Source organism: Quercus suber, unplaced genomic scaffold (genome assembly GCF_002906115.3).
Source record: "Quercus suber isolate HL8 unplaced genomic scaffold, Cork oak 2.0 scaffold_201, whole genome shotgun sequence".
NCBI classification, from domain to species: Eukaryota; Viridiplantae; Streptophyta; class Magnoliopsida; order Fagales; family Fagaceae; genus Quercus; species Quercus suber.
In genome coordinates, this window is record NW_027069659.1 from 374,163 (window position 1) to 388,952 (window position 14,790).

General features: G+C 29.7%; 1 long non-coding RNA gene and 1 other non-coding gene across 2 annotated transcripts; both read right to left on the minus strand.

The window, feature by feature from the left end:
* Positions 1–11,028: 11,028 nt before the first annotated feature.
* On the minus strand, positions 11,029–12,329 carry LOC112027105 (uncharacterized). The gene is made up of 3 exons (XR_010631185.1): positions 12,311–12,329; positions 11,265–11,339; positions 11,029–11,128 (listed from the first exon to the last, which is right to left on the minus strand). It is a non-coding gene; the product is annotated as an uncharacterized LOC112027105 (transcript).
* A 356-nt stretch (positions 12,330–12,685) lies between these two features.
* On the minus strand, positions 12,686–13,823 carry LOC136069980 (uncharacterized). Its single transcript, XR_010631186.1, has 3 exons — positions 13,603–13,823; positions 13,258–13,307; positions 12,686–12,842 (listed from the first exon to the last, which is right to left on the minus strand). It is a non-coding gene; the product is annotated as an uncharacterized LOC136069980 (long non-coding RNA).
* Positions 13,824–14,790: the final 967 nt, after the last annotated feature.

Consider the following 14,790-nt stretch of genomic DNA (forward strand, 5'->3'; position numbering starts at 1 on the left):
TCACACAGGGACAACGAATATTCGCTCCAAATGAAACGATACTTCTGTGAAAAAAAAAAAAAAAACTCATATTTATAAAATTTCATTTCTTTTTCAGGTAAGTAAAAAAAAATTAATAATAAAAAATTAAAGAAAAGCTTAGGCATTTTATCTAACTTATGTTCGAGTCCTGGTGCCTATAATCTTTCATTAGGAGCATCTATAAAAGATGACTTACAAGTTTTAACCTAAGCACCTTACTTAAAAGTTGGCGTAATTTAGCTAACCTTCATTTTATTTTTAACAATATATATATATATATATATATGTATCCTTTTTTGTATACTATTATGCAGTAATTTTTAGCTTGAGAGTATTGAGGAGAAGAAATTGTGTCCTGTTCCTAAGTGTACGGCACCCTCTTTTTGTATTATTATTATTTATTTTTCAATTTTCTTTTTTTTTTATGGGATTTATTTTTCAATTTTCATAGTATTGTATTACCACATCAGCATCACGGAGTTAGGTGAAAATTTTTTACCAGACTAACTTAATTCAACCCCTTTTCTTCTCTCATGCACTCTTCTTTTTTGATAATTTTGTTTTAGATTCATGGTGCTTAATTAACTTCTTAATTTGTGGCCTCAATTTGCTCTTTCACAAATGAGACATTTGGGATTGGTTCGTATTCTATCAAATCGAAAAAAAAAAATCTTAATATTATTTTCTATTTGTAATGCACGTGGTAATTAGCTTTAAAAGGGAAGAAATTGGTAATGATTATTGTTTAGTGCCTTTTATCAACACCTTTGGGCGTCATTAGGTTTTTGACCTAACTAAGATTAGCATCAAGCGTAAAAAACAAACAACTAAACAATATTTTCATTTGTGTACGTTTAGATCATAGAAATTCAAACCAATAAGAAGTAATGAGAAGTATCAAATAATTAGGTATCAAAGTTGGGCGTGAAGCAGGAATTCAAGGTCAAGTATTGGGGGTTCAAGGCAACTCAATCCATACTCGGCTCGTAACTTATCATAATTGTAAGTTAGAATTATTTTTTTTTTTTTTCAATTGATAAATTTGATAGTTATAATGGGAATGAGATTTAAATCTTAGATATCTTTATTAAAAATAGCAAAATGTGCCAATTAAGCTACAAGACTTTTAGTAAGTTTGTAATCTTGTAACCTTAAAGAGTATTGGTACATTGATTTAGATTGGCATTGAGTCAAGGGTTGTAGATAGGTGAAAGGAGCAAAAGTCGAAGTAAAAACAAAATTTTTATTTATATAGTGAGGCTCTTTTTAATTTTTTTGTTTTTTGGGTTTGGTGTGATAATATCTTAATTTTTAGTATCTTTATCTATGTGATTTTTTTTCCTAATTAGTTATTTGTATGTGGTGGCTGATATGAATGGAATAAACTATTTGAAATTGAGACTCTTCATTTTTTTTTTTCCAACTCTCACATAGAGGATTGGATTCAAATAGGAGAAGTAATATTTCTAAAAATATGCAATATATTAGGGGTGACAATTCGTGTTTGCATGTCGGGTTTGTATCGTGTTAACTCATACGTACCCAACTATATGGGTCAATACTAACCCGACATGTTTATAAAACGGGTCAAGATTCTTCAATTCTAACACAACTCATTTATTAAACACGTCAGTTATGTCGACCTGTTTATCTGATTTTTATCAAAATGAAGAAAAACATTTATGAAAAAACAAGCAAATAAATATTTTAAATATAAAATTCAGAACTAATGAGTAATTGCATCACAAATAATCATTTAAAATTAAATTATATCTCAATATTATAAATAATCAATCACAATATGTTAAAGAAAATAAACTACAACAACTAATAAGTTTATATACCTAGGGTTTGAATGATATATTGCTAAAATTTCATTTAATTAAACGGGTCAAACGAGTCAAATGGGTTCCATAGGTTGAACCCTAACCCAACCCATTTATCAAACGGGTTCGTCGTGTCAACCCGAATATGACACGAACCCATAAACTTCAACTCATAACCTGCTAATTTTGGATCATGTCATGTCGGGTTTATGGGTCGTGTTCAATTTTGCCACCTTTACAGTATATAACAGTGTGTTTTTTTGTGAAATAATACTTAAAAATGAGATAGAAATAGTGTCTTAATTTTTAGGCAAAATGAAGAAGGGAAAGGAAAAACACTAAAACTTAAGAACAGTAAATTACTATTTTAATCGGTTTATGTTTTTTAATTTAAAATTATTTAACTAAAAGATAGGTATTTTAGAGAGTTTAAGAATCCGTATGAAAATATTTTTGTAAGCAAAAAAATGAAACTTAAATAAAAAAATCTATTATTAGTAATATAGATAGATATATAACTTAGGTATAATTAAAAAGGTATAGTATAATAGTATATTAGGTTTCTTGATCAAAAAAATAAGCTTCTCATATTACATTCAATTGAAATTAGTTATTATTAACTTATTATTGAAAAAGATAATAGTAATTATATTTTAGTATATACAAGTTTTACCTAAACTTTTTCCTAATTTGTTTTCTTACGTTGGAGAGTTGGTATGCGACACGTCGGCCACGATAAGCACGTGATAGTGAGAACGGAGATAGCAGAGAGAAACATATAATCATTGTCGCACGTCGAATGAAAGAAGCATGTGCAAAATTGCTCCACTCCACGCAACTAACTGCATTTTAAACTAGTGCGAACATGAAATACCTGATATATCCTTTGTTTTTTGTTCCATGTCTCTTTTCCTTTTCTCCAGATCTTGGGCTTTGATTTAAGGGTCCGGTTAATATATGCTCCTACGGCATACATTAATTGAAAAAACTGTCAAAAGCTGTTAATACTTTTTCAATTCTCAAAATTTTTTTTTCAAAAATAAAAATTATTAGACAACATTAGTAAAATCCTTGATTTAATGGTCCTACTCCATATATTCTTTCAACCTCCAATGTGGACCGCTGATACATGCCTCCCTATTTTATACTTATGCTTTCCACATAACGTGGATGTGATTGAGTTTTTCTATAATCTGTACAACCTTGTAATTGCAACTTATAATTATTTATATAGATAAAAAAACTGTAATATAATTGGGGTATTTTTTTATATCTATATTTATATTTTATAGTCTATTCTACTATTTAGGTTATCCTCTTTGAATTCTTTATTTTCCTGGTTTTAAATTTTAAAATACTCTAACTTTTCCATTTACAAGTTTTCAACTGATGAGAGATAAGTACTTAAATAAAACTTCTATACTTAACAATACACTAAACCAAGTAATGTACACAACATTAAATACAATTCCTATAGTTTAACTTCATTTTTGTCAATCTTATCTTTTACATATGAAATTGATTATAATAAGTTCCAGTTAGCTCAACTATCAAAGTCTCTGATGGTTGAATAAGAGATCTGAGTTCAATCTCCGCCTACCCAAAAACTAACCGGTGTCTTGGTTTGATAATAAAATAGCTATTATCAGAAGCGGACGTCATAAGTTGAAATTCTCTATTAAAAATTCATATGAAACCTTGTGGTCCCTTATCCTTTATTGGATGCACTTAATTAGATTTATTTTTCTCAATCTCAGTCTCATCTGTTTTTGGTTTCACCTAACGTCTGATCTCACCCACATCCATTTTTATTTTATTTTTTTAAAATGCAGTTCAAAGATAATTATAATTTGCTACCCTTCAAAAATGTTAGATACAATTCCTTGTTTTAAATGTAGTTGATAAATCCTAAATTTAAGCTCTTTTTAACTTTTTTATGGATGTATATAGTATGTGGACCATTTCCTTTAACACCCCCCCCCCTCCAAACCCACACACACACACACACACACATATATATATTTCAGTTTTTTTTTTTGCATTTTTTGGAACCAAAACTTTTGTAACGAGCCTTTCCTAAAAACCAAAGATAAAAAAAAAAAAATGTGAGTCTTTCCCGAAACAAAATAATAATAATAATAACTGATTGTGATCCCTATGGTTATCCAGTGACGAGTTATGAATTTTTTTCAAGGTGGTCATTAAGAAACTTAAATTATACCAAATCTAATAAAAAAAATAACTTCATATATTGATTAAAAAAATCATGTAAATACATAAAGTCTTACAATTTCATTGTACATATTTTCTTATTTTGAGATCATTACATGATAATCTTATATAATCTATCAAGCACATATGTTTCAAAATTTTAGTTAAATAAAAATTTTCTTGGAGTTTTCTTTTTATTTGTAAGGGCTTAATATATTGTTAAAAGGATCAAAATTTAACGACAAAATTTGAATACAAATTTAGTTGTTTTAAACTTAAAACTCTCACTAAACAAATTAACATGGCTACATATTTTGAAAATCTAACTATTGAATTGCATGTTCTTTATGTTATTAAATCACATGTCAAACTTCATGTCAATTGGATGTTATTTACTATTTTATCTCTAAACTTATTTTTTATTTATAATTTTAGACAACAAAAAATAGAAATTTAAATATTTGATTGATGAAATACCTATTGATTTTTTATATTCTTGAAGTTTTGCAAACATGTAAGATATAAGAAAAAAAATTGTAATTTCAATGGTAGATTTGTCAAAATTCACATCCAATAAAAAAGTATTGAGTGATGTTGTAGGTTTAGTCTACAACAAAGTTTGTTGCCAAACTTTATCCAAAATTTTAATTATGATGGACTTAAAAAAATTTAGGGTGGTCACAAATTTTTTTTTAAGGATTAAAAAATTATAATTTTTTTAGAATTTATATATAAAAATTGATTTTTTTCCCAAGTTAGGACCACCTTAGCTCCAATGTGAGTAGTTATCCGTACCAATTGTTTGGGGTTTCACTTAACACTACAATACACGTCCATTTTTATTTCAATATATTTTAAAGGCAATTCGAAAATAATTACTAATTTACTATCCATAAAAAATGTTATGTACAGTTTATTGGTTTTAAAGGTGGTTGCTAATTCCTGAATTTAAGTTATTTTTAAATTATTTTATTTATTTATTTATGTGTAGCAATTAGCTAAATTTTAGGATTAAAAATAACTTGATAACTCCCATAGATAAAAAATAAAAATAAAAATAATAGTCTTTCCTTTAACAAAAAAATCTAATTCAATTATATTATATACATATATATATATATATTGATAAAAAATTCAATTATATATATATAAATATTCTATACTATCTATAAGAGGATTCTCCTATTTAAATTGGACTTTTATGTGGTTTAAAAATACCCTCATTAATGAAGGGAAACTTTTCTCAAAAATAGGGTTATAAATGTCAAACAAATAACATATTTCATTTTGAATTCAAAAAGAAAACTCCTAAAAATTTAGGTTTTTTTTTTTTCTTCACATTCATATTTTTATTTCCTAAAATTTAGCCTTTTTAATTCCTTTTTATCATAATAAAACAAGAGATACTACATCCACAATATTTTCACAACAAATCTTAGGTGGTAGTTTGTTATTAGTTCTGATTTGAATCCACAACTTGAATTACTTTTTTACCCACCCATAACAACCAATAACAGCATGCCACATATGATTTGTTATGAAAAATGTTGTGAATATAGTATTTCTCTAATAAAACACTCCCAATTTAAAAAAATAAAAAACTAAGAGAACTCCTAAAATTTAACATTTTTTCCCCTCACGTTCATCTTATTTTTCCTAACAAAACTTTTCTCTATATCACTACACCACTTTTAAACACACGTTCAAAAAAAAAAAATTATTGTTTATCTCTAAATTTTATCATTTTTATTTTTTTGAAAAATAAAAAAAATATATTTCAAATTATAATAGATACAAATTATTAACTTTTACCCAAAAAAATATAAAATCCTTTGAGCACGCGTAAGGCATGTGCTTAGAGGCTATATATATGTGTAAGAACCTTTCCTATAACAAAAAAAAAAAAAAAAATTGTGTGTGTGTATATATATATAATTTTTTCTTTTGTTTTGGATTTGTACAAAGTGGCTACCTTTTAGAATATAAAATAAGTAGATAACTCCCATTAAAAGAAAAGAAAAGAAAAGAAAAAAAAAACTGATAACATGAGAGTCTTTTTTATAAAAAGAATTAATACTACCAATTGTTAGGGATCAATTGAGCTACAAGTGAATACACACACACACACACATTTTTTAAATGTCATGGTTTATTTATGCGTGCAATAAAATTTCATAACATTCTCATAATATGTGAAGGTTTTAGGTCATCACAACTAAAAAAAAAAAGAAAAAAAATGTTTATATAAGAAATGGGTGTTCAATTCTTTGACTAGGCTTAAAAAATTATTGTGAAATTTTGTTATGTATATTTTAAGAAATAGTAAGTAATTCCAAACAATACAACTATCGAACAGTTGTATTATGCATAATATTCGTAACTTGGCATAATACAACCATTCGATAATTCTAACTATTCAATATTATTTCAATTTTTTTAGGTTTTAATACACCCTATCTGTGACTAGGAAAGGTTTATTGCACTAAATGTGTATGTATGTGTAATAAACACTATAAATTTAATTTATTTTTATGTAGAAATGAGTTCGGAAAATACACCTACAACTCATACCAATGACATAGAATGTTGCCAACAACGATGGAGATATTATACTTGCATTAAAAGACAATGAATGCAATGATGTTCAATTGGCAAGATGTTGTGCCAATTATTCTAGACGAAGACAACAAACTTTGGATGGTGAATATTGTCGTACCCTGATTTTGGCTATGGTTCGACATTATTCTCCAATTGTTGAGGGTGTTTTACGGCAATGCGTGTTTGATGCATAAAATGTATGATATGCGTACAAACACTATGGTGGGGGTGTGTGCGAGCGAACATCCTTAATTATATTTATTTTGAGGAGTCGCCACCAACCATTGGAATTCTAAGGTGTGATTGGTCACCTAAGACTAATCAATTTTATTTCCTAAATTAACTAAGAAAACCCCTTAGGGCTCTTAAGCTAAAATATAAAATAACGAAATGTCTTGAACCAGAAGACATGGATCCGGAAGCTCGGTTACGTGTGGGAAAAATGTTAGGCACCTCACAACGCCTACTCAAAAGGACAGTACCTAGTTTATAATTTAATATTAAACATCACCATTTGAATACAACTTAAAATATTTGGCATTTAGCTTTAAAAAATAATGATATGTATGTACATGTGTAATGAAATAATGATCAAACTTATCCTAGAATGACATGTAATCTATCCTAGAATAACATGTAAAAATGATACATGTAAGGACCCTATTTGAACTCTTAGCCCAAAGGGTATATGGACTTAGGCCCAAAAAACCCAAAACAAAAAATTTGTAGAGAATGGGTTGGAAAACTGGGCTTTAATGAGTTAAGAAACAAGTAAATAGATCTTGATGACTAAGAAAGGAAAATAAAGAACTTTCACTAAGGAAAAACGTCCTCGGCGGAGTCCGAGGAGGCTGATTCTTATGTATTGCTTTTGAAGTTTGATTACAAGTCTGGTTCTAGATTGCTACAGTGTTTCTCTCTTAATTTTTCGATCCCCTTTCCTTCAGGGGTCTCTTACATTATATATCCCCCTTCCTTCAGGGATCATCCAAGCCACTACTTGAGTGCTTGTCCCATCAGACACCCTCTTTGGCTTTCTATGAGTTATGATAGCCAAGGCAGCACTGTTCAGGGGCCTTCTCCACATAAAGGCAGCCAAAAAGTTAGCTGCAGAGCATTCAGTGCGGTGGCAATAGCTTTTTCTTAGGCATCTCCTAGCTTCTACTTTCTAGTACACTTGAGAAGTACGCCCCTGCCACTGGAGCTTCCGAGAAAGTTGCCTTGATCATTAGGATCTACATTAGATTCGTGTTTAGCTTATTCGATAAGGTATTCCTCCTCGGACCACCTTCCCATTAATATCATGCTCATGAAACTATGAGCTTAAACCACTTACTACTATTTAATCGTCCTTAGATCACCTGTATTCTTGGCCAAGGCCCAAGGCCCAATACCGAATTTGGGCCTTTACCCCTACAACACGTATAATCTATCCTAAGATGGCTTGTCAGAATGATGTGAGAAATCTAAGCTAAGATGACATGTAAGGGAATGACATGTAATCTATTCTAGAATGACATGTATAATCTATCCTAAGATGACGTGTGAGAAGTGACATGTATTGATCATAGGATGACATGTGATAAATAACATGTAATACCCCGCATATCTTTATTGGAGGTTATTATATATATATATATATATCTCTGTTTCTGCTGATAAAATTTATGAATGGAATATTGATGGTTTTTCTGAACAAGAAATTATTAACAAAATGGGACATATGTCCATGGTTGGTATTGCTTATCAAAATAATCATGATCTTATTAAAATAAGTTTTCAACATGTTCAACCACCCTTGAGGATCAACGAAGGAAGACATTCCTTTGCTGGGTCTGAAACTGTTTCAAAAAGAGACCAAGATCTCAATGATTTTTTGCAAAAGAATTTTGAAAAACCTTCTGATTTAAAATTAAAAGGTGTTTCAAGTGATAAATCCCAGATCAGCTCTGTTTACTATTCTACCAAACCAGAATCTTCCTCTCCATTTGGCAAACCTGCCAATGAAGACGACGAAGAAACTGGATCTATTTCTCCATCTGGTTCTGATTTTCCTCCTATATATATATATATATAATACATATACACACACACACACACACATAATTGATGGGCTATAAGTACTTTTTGTTAGTAATTGTAACCCACTACCCCACTAAGCCCACATCTCTGATGTGTTAAATATAAGGTAGAGGAAGAGATATATTAGGGTTTTTCATAGAAAGGGATTTATCACTAAGGAGGCTAGGAACTGTGTTTTTTCCCTTAAAGTTTAGATTAAATAAAATTGAAGAGCCAACCAATTGTTTCAGGTATGATTTTTCATTTGTTAGAAACAAAGAATTAAAGGGTTAGAATTTTATTTTTGGAAACATTAATGATAAGTAGATTTGTTTCAAAGAGATATTTTTCCTAGAATATGGTTTACATTTTTGCATTAGTCCTTGAATCCTAGGTTGCCACTGTACGTATTCTAGAACAAAAGCCGAAGTTATTAGATACATGAATATGGCTTTTGGCATTTTCGTAAGATTGTAAGAGTTTTTGGGCTTGTAATGATAACCACGCATATATATTAACTAGTATGTAACCCGTGCAGAATGGTTAATTATAGTAATACTATTGGTCAATTTCTTTTTTGTCTTTTTGGGTTTTTCACAAGGAGGATAGAATTAGATAAAACAATAAAAATATATATTGCATTTTATTATTTAAGTGATGCTATTGAACCTTTTTAAAGCAAACTAAATGTAAAACTTAAAGCAATGGGAAACAAACTGTTTTCCCTAAGTTAACTTTTTCAATCCTTATAAATATTTAGATTCATGATTTTTTTTTTTTTAATTTGTACTTTCATCTAGCCACTAAACCGCATGATGAAAAAGAAATAGGAATAATAATGAAGTCTATATTGTCATCAATCGAATACAATTAGTACATATTAATTTTCTCCAAAAATTGCTAAATCCATCAACTCCTTTGGCTTTGGAACTAAACAATGTAGTCAGTGAACCATCCAAAACTCCATGAACCATGGCTACCCCTTCCCTTTTTCTTGCCAACAAACTCAAAGCTAAGTCTCTAGCAAATGCAAAACTCAAATCTCTGGCTATATCTTATGCCTTTCTTGCTAGAATCCTATATACCATCCGAAAATCAATGTTACCATCAGTAGAAGTACAAAGGGAGTCATCATAAGCATATTCAAAGGGATTTTGAAGTGAAACTTCAATTAAAATATCCTAAATTGATTATCATAATACTATAAAGCAAAACGGTGTTTTAACATTGTGAAACAATATAATTTATCATTTTTTAATATAAGCCTATGCACCATAGAACTATGTTAACCACAATATCAAATTACAATAGTTACAATACAACTTAAGAGATGAATGCAACAGAAAGTAAAGTACACCAAATATCAGCTACAAATCAAGAAGGTAATCAAGAATATATATGTACATCTCAAAGGGGCTAGGATCAAAACATGTGCATATCTCTAATTTAAGCTTCTATTAAGGTTATCTCAATTGGTAACACTGTGGAAAAAAATATAGTGTCTTCTAAACTTAAGACTGTCACCATTCATCTCTTAAGAAAAAGGAAAAGAAAGGCATGATTGTGTTTCTTTTTCTCTATTTTAAAAACATCATTGGCAAATACCCAAAACCAATTAACCCAAATACTCTAAACAAAAACAAACCAAATGTGACACAAATATCCTAAACAAAGCAGTGATAAATCTACAATAGCACATGAGAATAAAAATATCATTGAAAACACAAAACATGGTGAGTTTATTTGAAGTAAACAGCAAGAAATCTGAATGTCTAATAAAACGAAATTGAAGTTTAATAACACTAAAATAATTCTATGTCCTATTTCGTATATAAGTACTCAATAAGGGATAGTAAAAATAGGGGAATAGTGTAAAGAGAGACTACAGAAAAAAGGCAAAAATAGTCATTAAAAGGAAGTTGATAACAGTTTCTAATTTCGACAGCAAGAATCAAGATTAATTACACAAAGGTTCTTCAGAGCAAGTAGACACTTGGAAGTGATATGGGTTCTCTATATAGTATACCCACGTTGGTTTCCCATCAAACATGTCCTAATAGCTCAATCAGTAAAAGTGTGGGTATTCTTGAGAAGCAATGATTTTTATCCTCTAAGTAATAACTTGCAATTGGAAAATGAAAATGATAATTATTGTAATCCAACTAACTTCTCTTCAAGACCAACTACACAAGCATTTCTCATTCGCATAACATTAAGGGTGTAACCACATAAAATATGAAGAAACTGATACAGAAAGAGTCAAGTTCAGACTATACCCTCAATCTGTTGGAAAAGATGGAAGGTGTGATAAGCTTGTACTTTGGAGCTTCCACAAGGAGCTTGTCATAGGTTCCCTAATCAAACAAAACCATGTTGTTCACTTTCTCTTTTTGCTTTCCCTTGCTCCATTTCTGTATATATCACCAAATAATATTAGTATTCAAAGCCAAATCCACATTACCTATTCCCACAATCTATAATTTGAACCACCATACAAAGTTTAAAATTGAAAAAAATCAAATTCTGAATCCAAAAACATTATCAAACCTTCTTCTTCTGCTTTCCTCTACTAGATTTGGTTGGCTTCGAGGACGGAGGAGGAGCCTTTTCCTTCTTAGGTGCCTATTAAAATAACAAAAAAAATCTTCATAGCACAAAAATCATATTAACTCTGCACTGAACATTACATGTATTATTCCCTGTTTGGAATCTAAACAAATAAATTGGTGCAAAAAAAAAAAAAAAAAAAAAAAAACCCAATACTTTCAATCTTGAAATTGAGACAGAGCCTAATAAGACAATTCAGCTTCATTAAATACCACATTAGATAAATCTGTGTTTGGCCTTGAGAACAAGTACAAAAGGAAAACAGACAAAGACTCTGATTTCAATTAAGTTCACTAATATCAAATCTAGCAAGAATAAAGAAGAAAAGCAAAACCCAGAAAACATATGCAACAAAATTCAAGATATTCACATCACGGATCTTCCATTAACATAAAAAAAATCCAATAATTTTACTTAAAAAAATTATAAATAACTGTACTCTCAGTAATCAAAGGTTTATTTTTTATTTATATTATATATATTATATATATTTTTTTTTTTGAGAATGATTCAACAAAACATAGATCTGCATAAAAGCATAAATCAATTCAAATTTTAGGGGCTGACCAAAAAAAGCACAAACCTACCAAAATTCTGCCAAACAAAAACAAAATTTAATCAATACAACAATCGAACCAGAAAAAGAGGTCAAATTAGAACTCTAATTTTGTATAAACATAACTAATACTATCTTAGAATGCTATTAAAGTTCTAACAGTATTTTCTATAGAAAAACTGGAAAAGGCAAACTTGTTAGGGACGCTGATCAAAATTCTGCTGGTAAACATTATTTACTTTGTCATTTATATCAATGCTTACAGTTCTTTCACATTTACACTTGCCTTCATTACTAAGTAACTCCAAATTTTACATGAAGTGAAAAAACAACAACAACAACAACAAAAAACAAAGAAAATTACACAAAAATAAAGAGACAAATGAGAGAGAAGCGAAAATAATGATTATGGAATAATACAGAGTATTACCATTGTAGAATTTGAGGACTCTCTAGGGATTGTCTTTTTTGCTTCTAAGAACCCTCCACCATGGTATTGTCTTCTCCACCCAACTCCAATCGATATCTATAAATATTTTTGAAAAAGCAAAGCTTAATATAATCTTGAATTTAATTAAGACAGTCAATGCTCTCTGTGATGGAACTAATTGTGAAAATTATCCTGGATGAACAAAAAAAAAAAAAAAAAAAAGGAAGTCCTTTAAATTTCCTAAATGAACCAATCTTTAAAATCTCTTAATTCTAAAATTATCCCAACACCAAAAGAAACCCCAATTCCCATTTGCAAACGAAACCTTAAAAAAAGAAAAAGAAAAAAAAGGACTTTGATGTGACTTGCAATTGGAAACTTGAAGACAACACTTACTTTCCTTTAGGAGAAGTTTAATTCAGATGAATTGCAAATTGAGCCAACTTCTTAACAACAACATTACCATATTAGTAACACAACAGACATCCCAAGTATGAAAGGAATATAATAGGACCATTTTCTTAGCAAGAATCTGTTACACAACAGAAAAATTATTAGGAGAAGAGCAAACTTCCTAAAGAGTGCCTTTTGATTATATCAAAAGGTCAATCTTAGGAGCAAAAGCACCAACATAAAGTACCACTATATATATTTTGTTGCGGGACAAAATAAAATAAAAACCCTTCAATTTCACAAACCATCACAAGCCCAGAAACCGTTTCACATACAAACCTTAAAGAATGGAGAAAAAAAAAGACCACGCAATTAGATATCAAATAAAGATATTAACTTGTTCTCAAGCCAAAAAAGATATTAAAAAAAAAAAAAAGATGCTATCTTGTTATCAAACAGAAAACAAACATGCAACAATAATCATAGAAAAAATAATATTAAAATTATTCAAAAACAAAAATTTCACTGAAAGAAAGGAAAAAGAATTTACTTACATTTCCTTAGGAGTATGTGCTCTTTGCTTCCTCAATCTTCATTGTACCACCTTTAGAAAAAACAAAAATCACAATATTGCAATTATATTTAAGCTCCTTGGTGGGCTAAGAAATTATATAAAGAAATAATTAGGTGGAAACAAATTAATAGACTCTTGTAATCCAAATTGAATTTCAAAACCAACAACACTCAAACTAAAGCAATTATCAACATTAACAGATCAGTTAAACTAAATAAAGTTAAAACGATTCATAAATGTCTGATGCATTGAAGGTTAAGAAACCATAATACTCCATTTCTTCGTACTAAAATGGATACAGTCGAAGAGTTAGAGAAAGAGCAACCTTTTTGGACGGACTCATCGCTTTAGGTCTGGGTTAATACTGTTGCCGGGGAAGAGAATGGCTCCAATGGAAGTGTGGGTCTTGTTCCAAGAACAAAGACCTCTTTCTTTCATTTAATTGTTGTGGCTCTTTGATTTTTTAGGGATAGAGGCAACTGAACAGGGACATGAAGAATTTGAGAAAGGAAAAGTCGTGCAAATAAGAAAGGGAAGAGGCAAAGAGCCGAGAAAGAAGAGAGAGAGTCTTTAAACTAAAAATTATGGATTCTGTCAAGTAAATCCATGTGAAATTTATGAGTTAAATAATGACCCCTAGATTAATATTATTATGCGGTCCCCACATAGCTCACAAATTATGGAATAATTGAAGACAGGTGGCAAAGACAAATAGCACAAAATTAGAATTCTAATTGGAATTGCAATTTGAGTTTTTCTACTCCACCTATTATTATATATATAGATATATAAATTTATACCATAATGTCCTTTTGTTATTTTGCTGGACAATTAACACAGTTAACACTAGACCCCACACCTATTTCACACTAACTTGCTCACATTTTGTCAGAAGTCCAATTTCTCTTATTGATGGCCTTGATAGTCTCTACCCAGACGTTGACTATTCTAAACACAATGAACCATTTAAGTTCAACACTTCTACAGTTGTTTTAAAGGATAATGACAGACTTGGTTTTGACCCAAATTCTAATTTCATCCCAAAATGCTTAGATATTAAATCCATTAGGGTCAATGATATTAAGTCCATGAATAAAGTCATAATAGATTTGGCAAACAGTTTTCATTGGGGTTATATATTAAATCCTAAAGTATTGGCTACTGCCTCTAAGTTTTGATAAATTTAAGGAAACATATTTTTGGGTAGAGATGCCTTGCATCAGTGTTATTATTTAGTTCAGCAAAGTATAATCCTAGTGAGTCAGTTTGTATAACTCAATAAGCTTTATATTTTGTGGAGAATATTAAGTATGTGTTTGGATTTAACCGAATATTGCGTCTGCGTTTCACGTTTTCCTTTTTCTTTTCCCTGCTCGTGAACAGTAACATCACATGGGTTCACTGTGCAGGGGACAAAAAATACTGTTCATGCATTAAAAAATATTTAAAATGGGTTCCACAGTACTATTCACACATTTAAAAATTATTTTGCTACAGTATTTTTAGTTTTTAG